The sequence below is a fragment of the Haematobia irritans genome, chromosome 5, assembly GCF_050003625.1.
Source record: "Haematobia irritans isolate KBUSLIRL chromosome 5, ASM5000362v1, whole genome shotgun sequence".
Classification (NCBI taxonomy): domain Eukaryota; kingdom Metazoa; phylum Arthropoda; class Insecta; order Diptera; family Muscidae; genus Haematobia; species Haematobia irritans.
In genome coordinates, this window is record NC_134401.1 from 89,357,117 (window position 1) to 89,377,901 (window position 20,785).

Sequence of the window (20,785 nt, forward strand, 5' to 3'; positions counted from 1 at the left end):
CCTCCCCGTCCCAATATCGAAAAATGATGTAGCGTATATTGTGTAGACGTTCCAGAAAATCTCAAGAAAATTATAATCCCAATTTTTAAACAGCAGAGAAAGGGGAGGCCCCTCTTCCCTTCTGAATACCACAAAATCAGATATCCATTATAATAATATAACCTACACCATATCCTCTATATCTGTGGTATCACAATGGACTGAATAGTCTAAGTGAGCCTGAAACTTAATCGGGCTGCCACTTTAACCTAACCTAACATCCTCTGTAAATTTCAACTAAATTGGGAAAATTTTAATTGTTTCACGGTATGTACTTGAGGAGAAATGAGGTCTGCCTGTGTCCTTTTATTTTTCCCCGACCAAATATTAAAAAATCATATGCCTCATATAAATTTCATAGTCTCCCCCAAGTTCTCCATAAAATTTCAGTAAGCCGACAAATTTCAGTTTTTTTTTTCATTGGACTTTAAAAAAAGTCGGACAAAGTGGAGGCCCCCCTCCTCGAAAAAAATAAAGTAACTGTTCCCTGCTAATTTCAATCAAATTGGATAATTTTGTTCCAATTTTCAAAAAGGGGGGAGGTCCCACTTCCCGATCATTATGGGTTACCCGATTAACAAAATCGGGTAACCCATAATAAATTTATAACCTCACGGCGTGTTCTCTTTAAATCTCAAGTAAATCAGATAATTTTTGTTTTTTTTTTTACTGTACTTTAAACAAAAATCGTATAATGGGGTGGTCCACATCCGCGGGGTAAAGTAGCGGGTCTTTGTCCAGACAGCACCCCTAACCTTCCTTGGAATTTTCACCCAAATCGAAGAACTTTAGCCCAATTTTGAAAAAGTCGGGCAAGGGGGATGTCCCCCTCCCTCACCAAATATAAAAAAATTACGTACCCCATTTTCACATGATTACCCTCAACGTTCTCCGAACATTTTTCATTGGAAAAAATAAAATTATTTTATAACAAAAGCAACTGCGATGAATTCAAATTATAAATTTTTGTAATGTGCGCTGTATGTTATAAAAAAAGATTTTCCCGCTTTTCCGTTGAAACTTTTCTTGAATTTTCGTTGCCAGAAACCTCACAGAGACCGAGACCTTTCCAACGAATGGAAAATCGGTTCGTGCGTTCTAGAGTTATTGCGTCAGGAAGGAAACCCCGACTTATTTTTATATATTAGACTAAATAAAATTAAATGGTTATTGAAGGGCGCAAGAAATTCGTTTTGGTCACTTTTTAATCTGACTTTACTTGTTTTCTTCGTTTTTTTTTTCTTCTCCTAAACAAAATATTGGCATCATAAAGATGCCACAAAAATATTTCGCCCATTTACTTCCTGGCTATAAGAGGAAGGAAATAAAACTTTCTACAGCATAGTAAAAGCGAACGGAAATGTATTTAATCGAGCATTGGTAATTGAAAAATATTTTGATGAATTGATTGGTTAAGCTAAATATGTTTCATTCCAAAAAGGGATTTGCTTTTGTTATTTTGCTTATTTCTTCCGGTTTTAAGAGCAAATGAGAAAAAGTAAAACGTAATGAATACCATAAAACATTTCAAAATTTAAATTTCTCATTTGGAACAAGAAATAAATGCGCTTTCATATTGAAATGGAAATTTGTCAAAATTTGTTTGAAACAAGAAAATGAAGAAGTTTTCACAATAAATTTCTTTTTTTTATTTTCAAGCTCCAACGAAGAAAATTTATGTTTAAAATTTTGAGTTTACAAAGCAAATGGAAAGTAGTAATATTTCTGAAAGAAAATGAAATATGAAAACTATTGTGTATCCAAAATATTTTATTCATTATTTGCACCATTGAATTTTGAAGCAAATGGAAATTACGTCTATATAAAGGGTGATTCTTTTGAGGTTAGGATTTTCATGCATTAGTATTTGACAGATCACGTGGGATTTCAGACATGGTGTCAAAGAGAAAGATGCTCAGTATGCTTTGACATTTCATCATGAATAGACTTACTAACGAGCAACGCTTGCAAATCATTGAATTTTATTACCAAAATCAGTGTTCGGTTCGAAATGTGTTTCGCGCTTTACGTCCGATTTATGGTCTACATAATCGACCAAGTGAGCAAACAATTAATGCGATTGTGACCAAGTTTCGCACTCAGTTTACTTTATTGGACATTAAACCAACCACACGAATGCGTACAGTGCGTACAGAAGAGAATATTGCGTCTGTTTCTGAGAGTGTTGCTGAAGACCGTGAAATGTCGATTCGTCGCCGTTCGCAGCAATTGGGTTTGTGTTATTCGACCACATGGAAGATTTTACGCACAGATCTTGGTGTAAAACCGTATAAAATACAGCTCGTGCAAGAACTGAAGCCGAACGATCTGCCACAACGTCGAATTTTCAGTGAATGGGCCCTAGAAAAGTTGGCAGAAAATCCGCTTTTTTATCGACAAATTTTGTTCAGCGATGAGGCTCATTTCTGGTTGAATGGCTACGTAAATAAGCAAAATTGCCGCATTTGGAGTGAAGAGCAACCAGAAGCCGTTCAAGAACTGCCCATGCATCCCGAAAAATGCACTGTTTGGTGTGGTTTGTACGCTGGTGGAATCATTGGACCGTATTTTTTCAAAGATGCTGTTGGACGCAACGTTACGGTGAATGGCGATCGCTATCGTTCGATGCTAACAAACTTTTTGTTGCCAAAAATGGAAGAACTGAACTTGGTTGACATGTGGTTTCAACAAGATGGCGCTACATGCCACACAGCTCGCGATTCTATGGCCATTTTGAGGGAAAACTTCGGAGAACAATTCATCTCAAGAAATGGACCGGTAAGTTGGCCACCAAGATCATGCGATTTGACGCCTTTAGACTATTTTTTGTGGGGCTACGTCAAGTCTAAAGTCTACAGAAATAAGCCAGCAACTATTCCAGCTTTGGAAGACAACATTTCCGAAGAAATTCGGGCTATTCCGGCCGAAATGCTCGAAAAAGTTGCCCAAAATTGGACTTTCCGAATGGACCACCTAAGACGCAGCCGCGGTCAACATTTAAATGAAATTATCTTCAAAAAGTAAATGTCATGGACCAATCTAACGTTTCAAATAAAGAACCGATGAGATTTTGCAAATTTTATGCGTTTTTTTTTTAAAAAAAGTTATCAAGCTCTTAACAAATCACCCTTTATATTGAAATCTATTGTTTTGATGTTTCTTGAAGCTTTTTGCTAAAAAAATGAGTTAGTATAACCATAATCCAGATTATACACTTTAAAAAAGTAAACTGTTTTATAACATGAATAAACTACGTCGTGCGAAAATTGAACTAAATTGTACTCCACATTTTGAGATTTCCACAGATTTAATGCCCTGCCCTGGTGTACTTTTTACCTACAACTCACGAAATTATATCCTCTCATAGAAGAAAAAATGAACTAAAAGTAAAGATGAATTGATATTTTGGCTCATTTTTTATGATTTTATTTTTTGCACATAATGAAGCCAAATGGGCTGAAATTTGGAATATTGGTTATATTTTGGACCCATAAATAAATATGACAAACAAAACAAGTATATACGGTCGAAAGATCGGCCAGGCCGAATCTTATGTACCCTCCACCATAGATTGCGTAGAAACTTCTACGAAAAACTGTCATCCACAATCGAATTACTTGGGTTGTGGTAATAACAGCTTGGCTGATAAGTCCCCGGTCTGACACATAGATGGCGTCGCTAGTATTAAATGCATAGTACCAACCTTCAAATGATTCGTGTCAAAATTTGACGTCTGTAAGTCAATTAGTTTGTGAGATAGAGCGTCTTTTGTGAAGCAACTTTTGTTATTGTGAAAAAAATGGGAAAAAAGGAATTTCGTGTTTTAATAAAATACTGTTTTCTGAAGGGGAAAAATACGGTGGAAGCAAAAACTTGATAATGAATTTCCTGACTCTGCCCAAGGGAAATCAACATTAATTGGTATGCAAAATTCAAGCGTGATGAAATGAGCACGGAGGACGGTGAACGCAGTGGACGCCCGAAAGGGGTGGATACCGACGAAAACATCAAAAAATCCACAAAATGATTTTGAATGACCGTAAAATGAAGTTGATCGAGATAGCAGAGGCCTTAAAGATATCAAAGGAACGTGTTGGTCATATCATTCATCACTATTTGCATATGCGGAAGCTCTGTGCCAAATGGGTGCCGCGCGAGCTCACATTTTACCAAAAACAACAATGTGTTGATGATTCTGAGCGGTGTTTGCAGCTGTTAACTCGTAATACACCCGAGTTTTTCCGTCGATATGTGACAATGGATGAAACATGGCTCCATCACTACACTCCTGAGTCCAATCGACAGTCGGCTGAGTGGACTGCGACCGGTGAGCGTTTGAAGGTCGAAATCGCGGCAAAACGGCCCCATATGAAAAAGAACAAGTATATACGGCCGTAAGTTCGGCCAGGCCGAATCTTATGTACCCTCCACCATAGATTGCGTAGAAACTTCTACGAAAGACTGTCATCCACAAATTTCAACTCACTCGGATGAAATTTGCTCCTCCAAGAGGCTCCAAAACCAAATCTCGGGATCGGTTTATATGGGGGCTATAAATGATTATGGACTGATATTGACCACTTTTGGCATGGTTGTTAAATATCATATACTACCACCACGTACCAAATTTCAACCAGATCCGATGAATTTTGCTTCTCCAAAAGGCACCGGAGGTCAAATCTGGCGATCGGTTTATATAGGAGCTATATATAATTATGGACTGATAGGAACCAATTCCTACATGGTTGTTGGATATACTAACATCACGTACCAAATTTCAACCGAATGGGAAGAATTTTGCTCTTCCAAGATGCTCCGGAGGTCAAATCTGGGGATCGGTTTATATGGGGCCCATATATTTATATATTGACCGAGCCACCGTGGTGCAATGGTTAGCATGCCCGCCTTGCATACACAAGGTCGTGGGTTCGATTCCTGCTACGACCGAACACCAAAAAGTTTTTCAGCGGTGGATTATCCCACCTCAGTAATGCTGGTGACATTTCTGAGGGTTTCAAAGCTTCTCTAAGTGGTTTCACTGGAATGTGGAACGCCGTTCGGACTCGGCTATAAAAAGGAGGTCCCTTGTCATTGAGCTTAACGTGGAATCGGGCAGCACTCAGTGATAAGAGAGAAGTTCACCACTGTGGTATCACAATGGACTGAATAGTCTAAGTGAGCCTGATACATCGGGCTGCCACATAACCTAACCTAACCTTGACCGATATCGACCAATTTTTGCATGGGTGTTTGGGGCCGTATATTAACATCACGTACCAAATTTCAACTGAATCAGATGAATTTTGGTCTTCCAAGAGGCTCCGGAGGTCAAATCTGGTGATCGGTTTATATGGGGGCTATATACAATTATGAACCGATATGGATCAATTCTTGCATGGTTGTTAGAGACCATATACTAACACCATGTACCAAATTTCAGCCGCATGGGATGAAAATTGCTTCTCTTAGAGGCTCCGCAAGCCAAATCGGGGGATCGGTTTATATGGGGGCTATATATAATTATGGACCGATGTGGACCAATTTTTGCATGGTTGTTAGAGACCATATACTAACACCATGTACCAAATTTCAGCCGCATCGGATGAAAATTGCTTCTCTTAGAGGCTCCGCAAGCCAAATCTGGGGATCGGTTTATATGGGGGCTATATATAATTATGGACCGATGTGGACCAATTTTTGCATGGTTGTTAGAGACCGTATACTAACACCATGTACCAAATTTCGGTACATCGGATGAAATTTGCTTCTCTTAGAGGCCTCGCAAGCCAAATTTGGAAGTCCGTCTATATGGGGGCTATACGTAAAAGTGGACCGATATGGCCCATTTGCAATACCATCCGACCTACATCAATAACAACTACTTGTGCCAAATTTCAAGTCGATAGCTTGTTTCGTTCGGAAGTTAGCGTGATTTCAACAGACGGACGGACGGACGGACATGCTCAGATGGACTCAGAATTTCACCACGACCCAGAATATATATACTTTATGGGGTCTTAGATCAATATTTCGATGTGTTACAAACGGAATGACAAAGTTAATATACCCCCCATCCTATGGTGGAGGGTATAAAAAAGTGTTGTTTCACCAAGACAACGCACCGTGCCACAAGTCATTAAGAACGATGGCAAAAATTCATGGATTGGGCTTCGAATTGCTTCCCCACCCACCGTATTCTCCAGATCTGGCCCCCAGCGACTTTTTCTTGTTCTCAGACCTCAAAAGCATGCTCGCAGGGAAAAAATTTGGCTGCAATGAAGAGGTGATCGCCGAAACTGAGGCCTATTTTGGGGCAAAACCGAAGGAGTACTACCAAAATGGTATCAAAAAATTGGAAGGTCGTTATAATCGTTGTATCGCTCTTGAAGGGAACTATGTTGAATAATAAAAACAAATTTTGACAAAAAATGTGTGTTTCTTTGTTAGACCATGGACTTATCAGCCAACCTGTTACTTACCCATGGCAAGGTATCTTAAAATTTCTTCACATCGTTTTCTAAATTGTAAGTTAGCTCATACGTGGTATATATTAGACAAAAAGGTATATATATGTACGAGTAAGTCTACAAATAATTACGAACCGATATGAACTTTTGCGCGGTAATTAGAGAGCCAGAATTGAAATATGAGAGACGCTTTATATGGATGCTATATACAATTATGAACCGATATGGACCAATTTTTGTGTGATTGGGGATCGGTTTATCTGAGTGTTATGTATAACTGTAGACCGATATGGACTTAGTTAAGCATGGTTATTAGCGGCCATATAATAGCACAATGGACCAAATTTCAACTGTATCAGATGAAATTTGCTCCTCCAAGAGACTCCAAAACCAAATCTGGGGATCGGTTTATATGGAGGGCTATATATGATTATGGACCAATTTTGGCATGGTTGTTAGATACCATATACTAATACCATGTATCATATTTCAGCCGGATCGGATGAATTTTGCTTCTCCAAAAGGTTGCGGAGGTCAAATCTAGGGATGGGTTTATATGGGCGCTATATATAATTAAGGACCGATATGGACCAATTTTTGCATGGTTATTAGAAACTATACACGTACTCCACGTACCCAGTTTCAACCGGATCAGATGAGTTTTTCTCCTCCAAGAGGCTCCGGAGGTCAAATCTGGGGATCAGTTTATATTGGGGCAATATATAATTAAGGACCGATATGGACCAATGTTTGCATGGTTGTTAGATACCATATACTAATACCATGTACCAAATTTCAGCCGGATCGGATGAAATTTGCTTCTCTTAGAGGCTACGCCAACCAAATCTGGGGATCGGTTTATATGGGGGCTATATATACCCAACAAAAAAAGCGTCGCCAAAAAGGTAATGAAAATTTTCTGTTTGGATCCGGAAGTGGTGCAAAATTGACGCAGAAGCGATATTAACGTGGGCTTGTCATAGACGGAAGTCCTCCATTTCAACAGCCGGTGCACGGAATTTGCATCACTTCTTTAAGTGTGATCCGAATTCAATGTTTTGGATGTAAATTAAAAAATTATGTGATATTTTGTCAAATAAATATTTTTTATAATTTTTAATGGATTCTAACGCTTGTCTGAAACGTTTGACCTCAAATATTTTCAAAAATTCACAATTTTTCAGATTGGATTTAGCATTTTTTTTCTACAAAATTTAAATAATTTGTACCATTTTATGAATTCCTAAACTGTTTTTAACCAATTTGAAAGAAAAAAAGTTAAAATTATCCATTAAAAATATGAAAAAAGCATGTTATAAAAATTTAATGAGGAGAACTTCCTGTGTAGTTAAAATATAGAACATCATTGGGAAGTAGCGAAAAAATTTGGAAAAAGCTCCAAATTTTTTCGCTGGATAATTATGGACCTATATTGACCAATTTTTGCATGGGTTTTAGAGACCATATACTAACACCATGTACCAAATTTCAACCGGATCGAATGAAGTTTGCTTCTCTAAGAGGATCCGCATGCCAAATCTGAGGGTCGGTTTATATGGGGGCTTTACGTAAAAGTGGTCCAATATGGCTTGTTTGCAATACCATCCGACCTACATCAATAACAACTACTTATGCCAAGTTTCAAGTCGTTGTTTCGTTCGAAAGTTAGCGTGATTTCAATAGACGGACGGACGGACGGACGGACATGCTTTGATCGACTCAGAATTTCACCATGGCCCAGAATATATATACCCAGCAAAAAAAGCGTCGCCAAAAAAGTAGTGAAAATGTTCTCTTTGGATCCGGAAGTGGTGCAAAATTGACGCAGAAGCGATGAATTTAACATGGGCTTGTCATAGGACGGAAGTCCTCCATTTCAACAGCCGTTGCACTGAATTTGCATCACTTCTTTAGGTGTAATCCGAATTCAATGTTTTGGATGTAAATTAAAAAATTCTGTGATATTTTGTCAAATAAATAATTTTTATAATTTCTTATAATTTTTAATTAATTCTAACGCTTGTCGGAAACGTTTGACCTCAAATATTTTCAAAAATTCACAATTTTTGCAGAATGGAATTAGCATTTTTTTCGACAAAATTCAAATGATTTGTACCATTTTATGAATTCTTGCTCTGTTTTTAACCTATTGAAACAAAAAAAGTTAAAAATTCCCATTAAAAGTATAAAAAAAAACAGTTATAAACAATTGCTTTAAAAGAACTTCCTGGGTAGTTAAAATAAAGAACATCATTGGGAGTGCATCTTCTGGAAGTGCTTTTAAAGTTGTGCCTTTGGAAGAACTTCCAAATTTTTTTGCTGGGTACTTTATGGGGTCTTAGAACAATATTTCGATGTGTTACAAGCAGAATGACAAAGTCTAGGTTTAGGTTAAAGTGACAGCCCGATTAAGTTTCATTATTTTCTTTTGTTGAACCAACTAGATTGTTCCAAAAACATTAAATTAATGACAAAGTTAATATACCCCCTTTCTATGGTGGAGGGTATAAAAGTTTATATCGAAACGTTATTGGTATTCTCCAGCATTTGATTACAATCGGGGTTTTACGGGAATACATTTTGTGGACTACATTACTCGCAATCAAGCATATTTGGCTAGACTCCACAGCCCTGATTAAATCATTATACTTTTTTAGAGGGATTCTGAATAGGTAATTTTTAAAAGTATAGAGCGATGAATGTGTGAAAATCTCAACTTATAACATATCACTTTCTAGTGCTAAACGTGATTGTGTTTTTACTTCAATCTGATCACCGAAGATGTTAAAGGGCATGTCCTCAGTTGCCATAAAAATAAACATTTATCCACTTAAAACTACATACATAAAAATAAGTATCACTTTTTTCTGACCAAAAATTTTTTTCGTTTTTTTATACTGATGTTTTCGTGTGAATTTTCTTTAGTGTTCTCATATTATACGTGAATTATTTTTCTCTTCTTGCAATTACAGTCAATCAGACACTGTGTATTATGTGGTAAAATCGGATATCAGTTCTAGCCATCGTTATTTTTTTTTTCGTTCCGTCTGTTTTCGTTAAAGTTCGAGAAGTAATCTCAATAGCACTTAATCACAGCTACAACTACAATACTCATGGATTCCCAAATGAGATTTATGAAAACAAAATGGCCAAATGCCAAAGCATTCATGCTGTACTACATTCTCAATGGTCTGTGGAAGCAATTGAACGAAATCTCCAATAGCTTTTATCTATGTTAATGGAACGAAAATGAAAGCCATTGAGGGTAGGACTCAAATGCTAGTAAAGTATCAAGGATTAAAAGTTGGGGTAAAATTATGCAATTCATCGTGGAGAATATCAATTAGTGAAAGTTTTTGCTTTTGCGATTCGAAGACAATTGGATTAAAGGGTTAAAATTTTCAATTATTAGGTTTTCATTCTAAAAAAAAAACACAATTGTATATTAAAGCTATATTCATTGTATGTAAAATGAATTAATATAACGTATACGTCTAATGTCCCCAATTTATTAATGTTACTTATACGCAGTAGGGGATTTTAAAATCATTTTTATTTCTATACTCTTTATAAGAGGAAAATATTGCAAGTGTTACGTATAAAATGGAATAGATTTTAGAAAGACATTCTTAGAAACGTTGAAAAGTATTAAACTACAAATTGTCGGCTCAATATCAAATTACAGAACCGGACCTAATTTGTTTTTATATATACAAGTATTTTTTTATTTAGTTAATTTTTTTTTAACTAAATATATTTAAAACCTGGGATAATATATAGATAGATACCTATTTGTTAGATTTACTGTAATCTATGGTAATGGTGAATAAATGTAATAGAAGATTCGACTTAATGCTAGCAAAATATCAAGGATTAAAATTTAGCGTAATATGATAGTCATTTTGGAAAATTTCAAATAATGAAATCTTTTGCTTTTCCGATTGGAAAACAAAATCGAAGGCTTAAAATTTTCTATTGAAAATATTTATTTGTAAACAAAGCAATTGTATTATAAAGCTTTATTTATCATATTTAAAATGAATTAAAATAACGTATACGCATAATTATACGCAGCAATGGATTTTTAAATTATTATTTTTCCATACTCCCGAATTACCTTCAGCAAAATATACCATATTCTGATTTGCTTTAATAAATCCCCTATTCAATTTAATTTATTTTCACTAAATGTATTAAAAACTGGGGGATAAGCTAACATATTTTAAATTTAGTTACGCAACTCCACAGCTTTTAACTATGTTAATGGAACGAAAATGTAATCCATTGAGGGTAGGACATCAATATCAATTAGTGAAAGCATTTTCAAAATTTTCAATTGAAAAATTATATATTTTGAAACAAATCAATTATATTTTAATGCTTTATTAATCGTATGTAAAATAAATTAACTAATAAATAATAAAATAAAAAGTAAAGATAGTCTAAAGTCGGACGGGCCGACTATATTACACCCTGTATAACTTTGTAGATCTACACTTCCAATACCACATCAAATAAGTCAAATGTGTTTGTGTGCGTTGTCACAATAGAATACTCAAAAAAATTTGAATTGGACGATAGATCCATGAAAATGCAGAGAACTAAATTTCCATGCCAAACCAGTGTTATGTGTTGCGCTTTTTGTGAATTTTTCTACCCTAGTCTCTAGGACAACGAAATGACAAGTCGTTTGATAACCCCCTAGTGAACAGGATTACAATATCATCATAATAACTGCACTCATGTCCATATTCAGTTCCTTCGCCAGAATAACCCAGTTGCAGATCTATTGAAGTGTTCTTTTGAATCTTGCTAGAAATCTACAGCACAGGATTTTGTCTCTGGGGGGAGGGATAAGTAACACGCCATAATCTTTACGAATGTATTTGCAAAAGGAGAGGATTTGCTATGAATGAATGAATGAACTTTTGTACGTGCACCATATGTTTGCCGTTAGGATAGTCTCTAGTTTGGTCAGGAACAATGAGTACATATGTTATGGCTGATAGCCTTTGGTCCACAGTGAACATGTTTAAATCTGCAATTGTCATATTTATGAGTAACACTAGATCTGATGCTGGTTTTGGACATGCACCATAGACAGCCAACAAGAACCCCATTGAAAATCTTGATTATGATCTTAATAATTGCTTTGGTGGTGGTCACTTGATTCTGGCGATGACATTGTGAAAATTGTATTCGAAACTTTACACATTTAAGTTGCTAAAATACATACAGAGAGATAAATTTCTTGATCAAAAAGATTATAAAAACTAATTAAAATAAATATGAATCTCTGGACAATTTCAAAAACTAAGCTCAATGGTTATTATTCGATGGCTTATAGGAAAAATTATTGTAATTTTATTATTCTGGTCAGGGTGTCGCATAAGTATTATTAATTTATCAGTACCCCACAGCGTATGAACAATGTTTTAAGTATTTCATTTCATAACTCATACTCACTGTGGCATTAGGTTACAACTTAAACAATACCCAACTGAAATACTCGTGGGGACGGAGTATGCAAATTTTACTTTTGTATACTTTTGATTATAAATTCAAAAATAAAATGCAAGTGAATAATTTATTATTTTTGCCTATCGAGGAGAAAAATACGTGTAATGCGTAATGAAATGTTCTATATACTTGTTTTGTACTCTGGAATAAAAAATATGAATAAAAATACGTGTTGTCTTTTTTATCTATATATATTTAAAGTAAATTTTATTTGCTTCATTGTATGTAGGTTTCAAGTAAGCTCCCGAACAGTGGAACAGATTTGCTTTGGAAGTGATTCGATTGCTCCAATTTACTTGAAATTTACTTGGACTACTTATTTTGTATGCTTAAAAGCTATGCTTCCTTCATAAAATTGGTTTATGAAAGCTATGCAAAAAAGCAGTTACCATTTTATACATCCTGAATGCCCCGAGGGCTTAATTTCGTTCCGCCAAGATGTCCGTATTCCTCGGTATATACATGATTAATTCAGTTTTTTTTTTTTTTTTTTTGTTAATTTGATAAAATGATTTTTAACTTTGTCATTCCGTTTGTAACACATCGAAATATTGCTCTAAGACCCCATAAAGTATATATATTCTGGGTCGTGGTGAAATTCTGAGTCGATCTGAGCATGTCAGTCCGTCCGTCCGTCTGTTGAAATCACGCTAACTTCCGAACGAAACAAGCTATCGACTTGAAACTTGGCACAAGTAGTTGTTATTGATGTAGGTCGGATGGTATTGCAAATGGGCCATATCGGTCCACTTTTACGTATAGCCCCCATATAAACGGACCCCCAAATTTGGCTTGCATGGCCTTTAAGAGAAGCAAATTTCATCCGATCCGGCTGAAATTTGGTACATGGTGTAGTAGATGGTCTCTAACAACCATTAAAAAATTGGTCCACATCGGTCCATAATTATATATAGCCCCCATATAAACCGATCCCCCGATTTGGCTTGCGAGGCCTCTAAGAGAAGCAAATTTCATCCGATCCGGCTGAAATTTGGTACATGGTGTTAGTATATGGTCTCTAATAACCATGCAAAAATTGGTCCGCATCGGTCCATAATTATATATTGCCCCCATATAAGCCGATCTCCCGATTTGGCTTGCGAGGCCTCTAAGAGAAGCAAATTTCATCCGATCAGGCTGAAATTTTGTACATTGTGTTGGTATATGGTCTCTAACAACCATGCAAAAATTGGTCCACATCGGTCCTTAATTATATATAGCCCCCATATAAACCGATCCCCAGATTTGGCTTGCAGAGCCTCAAAGAGAAGCAAATTTCATCCGATCCGGCTGAAATTTTGTACATTGTGTTGGTATAGGGTCTCTAACAACCATGCAAAAATTGGTCCACATCGGTCCTTAATTATATATAGCCCCCATATAAACCGATCCCCAGATTTGGCTTGCGGAGCCTCAAAGAGAAGCAAATTTCATCCGATCCGGCTGTAATTTGGAACATGGTGTTAGTATATGATCTTTAACAACCGTGCCAGAATTGGTCCATATCAGTCCATAATTATACATAGCCCCCATATAAAACGTTCTCCAGATTTGACCTCCGGAGCCTCTTGGAGGAGCAAAATTCATCCGATCCGGTTCAAATTTGGAACGTTATTTTAGTTGTATATAGCCGATCTCCAACCATGCAAAAATTGGTCCATATCGGTTCATAATCGCGGATGCCACTCGAGCCAAAAATAATCTACCAAAATTTTATTTCTATAGGAAATTATGTCAACATTTTATTTCTATAGAAAATTTTGTCAAAATTTTATTTCTCTAGAAAATTTTGTTAAAATTTTATTTCTGTAGAAATTTTTGTCAAAATTTTCTTTCTATAGAAAATTTTGTCAAAATTTTATTTCTATAGAAAATTTTGTTAAAATTTTATTTCTATAGAAAATTTTGTTAAAATTTTTATTCTAAAGAAAATTTTGTCAAAATTTTATGTCTATTTTGTCAAACTAAATTACATACATATTTGATCGATCTTTTTTGATTTAATATACACCACGTATGGACTTACATACAATTTAGAAGATGGTGTTAGGAGGTTTTAAGATACCTTGCCATCGGCATGCGTTACCGCAACTTAAGTAATTCGATTGTGGATGGCAGTGTTTAGGAGAAGTTTCTACGCAATCCATGATGGAGGGTACATAAGCTTCGGCCTGGCCGAACTTACGGCCGTATGTACTTGTTTTTTTGTAATTTGATAAAATGATTTTTTTTAATCTATATTCATTAAATTTAGTTTAGTTTAATTTTAATTCACTTTAATACAAATAAGTATTCTAGAAGGAAACTTTTAAAAAATTTTCAAGTTTCATTTGATTTAATTTCATTTCTTTAAACCCTTCACCACTACCGTAGTACAGGGTACAATAAGTTTGTGCATTTGTATGTAACGCCAAAAAGGACTAGTTTGAGACCCATCGTTTAATATACCGATCGTCTTGGAATTGAATTCTGAGTCGATTTTGCGATGTCCGTCTGTCTGTTCATACATTTTTGTGTGCAAATTTGATACTAATCACACAAAACTTGGACCATATAGGTTCATAATTGTATATAGCCCCGTATAGACCGACCCACATATTGCACTTCTGCCTCTTTTTTTACCGTGCAAAAATTTCATACCGGCCAAGAACTGTGCCTAATACATACACCGTATGGACTAACTTCCAATTTGGAAGACGATGTTAAGGAGTTTTAAGATTCCTTGCCATCGGCAAATATTACCACAAACCAAGTAATTCGATTGTGGATGACAGTCTCTAGTAGAAGTTTCTACGCAATCCATGGTGGAGGGTACATAAGATTAGGCCTGGCCGAACTTATGGCCATATATTATACTTGTTTTATTTTATTATATAATTTAACTTAACTTAATTTAATTTAATTTAATTTAATTTCACTTCATTTTATTTTAGCTGATGATTTAGTTGATCTCAATCGTTGTCATATTATCGCATAAAAATAAGGGATATAAAAAATTAGCCTAAATTCTATCCACCTCTATAATTCTTGAAGGATTATAGGCTGAAAAATTAGCCTTCTTCATAGTCGTTTGTGTTCTTGATAATTGGGGAAAAAAATACCTTCGATTACCTTTGACCCTCCCATAAGCATATAGTGGTAAAATTCTATCCCCAAAAGGAGATATTCAAATTACCCAATGAATAACTAAAATTTCTTAGTTATGCTCGCTCCTTCCTCTCGCTCTCTTTCTCTTTAACATGCTTCTATGTCCAATCCCCTTAACTAGAGTCTTACGTGATATACATTCGAATTAAGTTTTAGCACAGCTAGTGATGTGTTTTTTTTTATTTATGGGGGTCAAGTGATGACTGGAGTTTCTAACGTTAATCACTCCTAATTGATTTCCAAGGAGAAACGTGTGCTGAGTAAAATAGGCATGGAATGAGGTGTTAGCAATTAGTGTACATTTTGAAATATGTGATGTTCTAAAACATATATGACTCTACTAGCTCTCTCTCTCTCTCTCTCTCCCTCTCTCTCTTCGTTACGAATTTGCAAAAAAAAAAGAAGATATGGTCACAATTCGTTAAGCCATAACAGATACCATCAGCATATGTGCTTAACATGCTAATGAGTTTCCCCACATGTGGAGTTTGAAGCAAAAGTGCCAAGCCATATGCGGAGCGTATATAGAATGTTAGTAAAATATTTTTGGACTAATATGCCACTTAATGAATACTCAAATATCATATATCATTGAACACTTGACCACCACCTTGTATCCTTGTACCTATCCAACCTATACACTGCCAGATGCATGCTCATCATATTTGTTATGGCTTTTGGTTTTTGTTTGTGGTGGTCTTTACTTCATATTAGAACCTGCAGAAATACCCAAAAATCAAAGTGATTTTCCCAATTCCATGATGTTGCCGATGCTTTCCAAAATGACATTGTGGCCTGCGGTAAGTATGAGTGACGTAGCTTGTATGCATTGCTCATACGACATGTAGTCCATGACATGGGGGATAATTATAATTAAAAGCCTATTAAGGATTACTTATACGCATTCAGGCCAGATGACTTAATGGAGTGGTTTTAAATGCAACATGGGTCTCAAAAGATTCCATAATGGAGAGCAAATTTTAATTACAGCAAAAATGTATGATTCCAAAAAGAACAAAATAGAAAGTTAATGGGGAAAATAAAATGGGAAATAAATGGTGAAATTACAACTGTGAGATGTAATTTCAGCAAAAACGAAAAAAGCCAGATTTCATCGAAATCCACGCCGCGTTGTTAAGAAACTTGCACGTCAGCTAAACATGTCAGGAGAACACAGAAAAATATTTCACTAAAATTTGTCCAATTAAAATCTTAATTGAGTTTTAAAACATATTCATCACAAATTTAATTGATTTAACAAATTTTTTAATTGAAACAAAAATCAATCACACAAATTAATAGTACCAATTAAGTTTTTAATTGGATCAAATAATTTTTTAGTTGGCTGTCAATTAACTTTTTAATTGGAGCAATTAATTTCGTGATTGAATCAAACAAATTTTTTTTATGTGAACTAAAGCCATTGAAGTTCCACAAAGTGCAAGGGCTCACCGATGCACAAAAAGTTAGACTTGGAAAGCGTCATACAAGCGAAGCAAGCACTGAAAATATATATACAAATTATTGTCCACAGATTTCTCGACCTTAGTATACGAATACGAATTTTTCTTAGTGTAAAAGACTCATTTCTCAAATTTCGGTTAACTATCTAAACCAAATTGTGCCAAATTTTGAAGTCGATTGAGCTAAAACTGCGACCTGAACTTTGATTACACAAAAAGTTCGCACACAGACGGTCGCACTGGCAGACGGACATGGCTAATCGACCAGGGAGCGATCATGAGCAATATTTCCAAAGACACCATGTTTCTATCTCGTCTTCTTCTGGGCGTTGCAAACATATGCATTAACTTACAATTCCCTGTTCCACAGTGTGCCGCAGGGTATAATGATCGGGTTTAGCTGCACTCATAATCAGAGCTGAGGAGCCGGAGTCGGAGTCTGAAGATTTTGCTGGAGTCGGAGTCGTTTTTTATAGAAAATTTTGTCAAAATATTATTTCTATAAAAAATTTTGTCAACATTTTATTTCTATATCAAATTTTGTCAAAATTTTATTTCTATAAAAAATTTATTCAAAATTTTGTTACTATAGAAACATTTTTTTCTATAGAAAATTTAGTCAAAATGTTATTTCTATAGAAAATTGAGTCCAAATTTTGTTTCTATAGAATATTTTGCAAAATTTTATTTCTATAGAAAATTTTGTTTGTTACACAAAAATTTTTTCAAAATTTTATTTCTATTGATAATTTTATTTCTATAAAACTTTAAGTCAAAATTTTATTTGTATAGAAAATTTTGCCAAAATTTTATAGTAATAGATTTTTTTATTAGAAAATTTGGTCAAAAATTTATTTCTATGGAAAATTTTGCCAAAATTTTATAGTAATAGATTTTTTTATTCGAAAATTTGGTCAAAATTTTATTTCTATAGAAAATTTAGGCAAAATTTTGTTTCCGTAGAAAATATTCTACAGAATTTTATTTACTACACAAAATTTTTTCTAAAATTGTTTTTTTTTTATACCCACCACCATAGGATGGGGGGTATATTAACTTTGTCATTCCGTTTGTAACACATCGAAATATTGCTCTAAGACCCCATAAAGTATATATATTCTGGGTCGTGGTGAAATTCTGAGTCGATCTGACCATGTCCGTCCGTCCGTCCGTCCGTCTGTTGAAATCACGCTAACTTCCGAACGAAACAAGCTATCGACTTGAAACTTGGCACAAGTAGTTGTTATTGATGTAGGTCGGATGGTATTGCAAATGGGCCATATCGGTCCACTTTTACGTATAGCCCCCATATAAACGGACCCCAAAATTTGGCTTGCGAGGCCTCTAAGAGAAGCAAATTTCATCCGATCCGGCTGAAATTTGGTACATGGTGTTAGTATATGGTCTCTAACAACCACGCAAAAATTGGTCCACATCGGTCCATAATTATATATAGCCCCCATATAAACCGATCCCCCGATTTGGTTTGCGAGGCCCCTAAGAGAAGCAAATGTCATCCGATCCGGCTGAAATTTGGTACATGGTGTCAGTATATGGTATCTAACAACCATGCAAAAACTGGTCCACATCGGTCCATAATTATATATAGCCCCCATATAAACCGATCCCCCGATTTGGCTTGCGAGGCCTCTAAGAGAAGCAAATTTCATCCGATCCGGCTGAAATTTGGTACATAGTGTTAGTATATGGTCTCTAACAACCATGCAAAAATTGGTCCACATCGGTCCATAATTATATATAGCCCCCATATAAACCGATCCTCCGATTTGGCTTGCGAGGCCTCTAAGAGAAGCAAATTTCATCCGATCCGGCTGAAATTTGGTACATGGTGTCAGTATATGGTCTCTAACAACCATGCAAAAACTGGTCCACATCGGTCCATAATTATATATAGCCCCCATATAAACCGATCCCCCGATTTGGCTTGCGAGGCCTCTAAGAGAAGCAAATTTCATCCGATCCGGCTGAAATTTGGTACATGGTGTTAGTATATGGTCTCTAACAACCACGCCAAAATTGGTCCACATCGGTCCATAATTATATATAGCCCCCATATAAACCGATCCTCCGATTTGGCTTGCGAGGCCTCTAAGAGAAGCAAATTTCATTCGATCCGGCTGAAATTTGGTACGTAATGTTAGTATATGGTCTCTAACAACCATGCAAAAATTGGTCCACATCGGTTCATAATTATATAGCCCCCATATAAACCGATCACCAGATTTGACCTCCGGAACCCCTTGGAAGACCAAAATTCATCTGATTCAGTTGAAATTTGGTACGTGGTGTTAATATATGGCCTCAAACTCCCATGCAAAAATTGGTCGATATCGGTCCATAATTATATATAGGCCCCATATAAACCGATCCCCAGATTTGACCCCCAGAGCCCCTTGGAAGGGCAAAGTTCTTCCCATTCGGTTGGAATTTGGTACGTGATGTTGGTATATGGTATCCAACAACCATGCAGGAATTGGTTCATATCAGTCCATAATTATATATAGCTCCCATATAAACCGATCCCCAGATTTGACCTGCGGTGCCTTTTGGAGAAGCAAAATTCATCCGATCTGCTTGAAATTTGGTACGTGGTGGTAGTATATGATATTTAACAACCATGCCAAAAATGGTCCATATCAGTCCATAATCGTGCATAGCCCCATATAAACCGATCCCGAGATTTGGTTTTGGAACCTCTTGGAGGAGCAAATTTAATCCGAGTGAGTTGAAATTTGGTACATTGTGCTAGTATATAGTCGTTAACAACCATGCCTAACTAGGTCCATATCGGTCTATAGTTATATATGGCCCTCAGATAAATCGATCCCCAATCACACAAAAAATGGTCCATATCAAGTTCATAATTGTATATAGCCCCCATATAAGCGACCCCCATATTTCAATTCTGGCTCTCTACGTACAAAAAGTCCATATCGATTCGTAATTATTTGTAGACTAAACTATACATAACTTTTTTGTCTAATATATACCATGTATGGACTAAATCACAATTTAGAAAACGATGTTAAGAAGTTTTAAGATACCACAACCCAAGTAATTCGATTGTGGATGATAGTCTTTCGTAGAAGTTTCTACGCAATCCATGGTGGTGGGTACATAAGATTCGGCCTGGCCGAACTTGCGGCCTTATATACTTGTTATTGATAATTTTTTCAAAATTTTATTTCTATAAGAAAAAATTGTCAAATTTTATTTCTATAGCAAATTTTCTCACATTTTTTTTCTTACTGATGCTCATTGATACTCACTGCAAAATTGGCTCGACTCCACAGCCCTGCTCATAAAGGAAAAATTTTTGTTGATTTTAGAAAAATTAACTAAAAAATTTTACAAATGCTGATATTATAAAAATAAGTAAATATACAGAAAAAAAAATAATCCCAACATGTTCCCAATTAAAATTTTAATTGAATTAAAAAAATCAATTAAAATTTAATTGATTCAACAAATTGTTAAATTGAAACCAAAATCAATCACAAAGTTAATTATATCAATTAATTTTTTAATTGGATGAATTAAATTTTTAATTGACTATGGTGATTGATACTATCATTTCTGTGATTGAAGACATTTCAATTAAAAATTATTTGGATCAATTAATTTCGTGATTGAGTGCGTCACACTGTGGAACAGGGTATTATAAGTTAGTGCATATGTTTGTAACACCCAGAAGGAGACGAGATAGACACATTATGTCTTTGCCAATAATGCTCAGGGTGGGTCCCTGAGTCGATATAACCATGTCCGTCTGTCTGTCCGTCCGTCCGTCTGTCTGTCGCAGTTTTAGTCCAATCGACTTCAAATTTGGCACATGTTCCTAATTTGGGTCAGAATAGAACCCTATTGATTTTGGAAGAAATCGGTTCAGATTTAGATATAGCTCCCATATATATCTTTCGCCCGATATGCACTAATATGGACCCAGCAGCCAGAGTTTTATACCGATTTGCTTGAAATTTTGTACAAACATAACACTTAGTCGTATAGTCAAGTGTGCAAACTTTTATTGAAATCGGTTCAGATTTAGATATAGCTCCCATATATATCTTTTGCCCGATATGGCCCCAGAAGCCAGATTTTTGGTCGAATTTGGTTGAAATTTTACAC

General features: G+C 35.5%; 1 protein-coding gene across 1 annotated transcript in view; it reads left to right on the forward strand.

Moving 5' to 3' along the window:
• LOC142238121 (uncharacterized) overlaps positions 1-20,785 on the forward strand; it is a 464,847-nt gene that overhangs the window by 324,701 nt on the left and 119,361 nt on the right. The window lies entirely within an intron of this gene.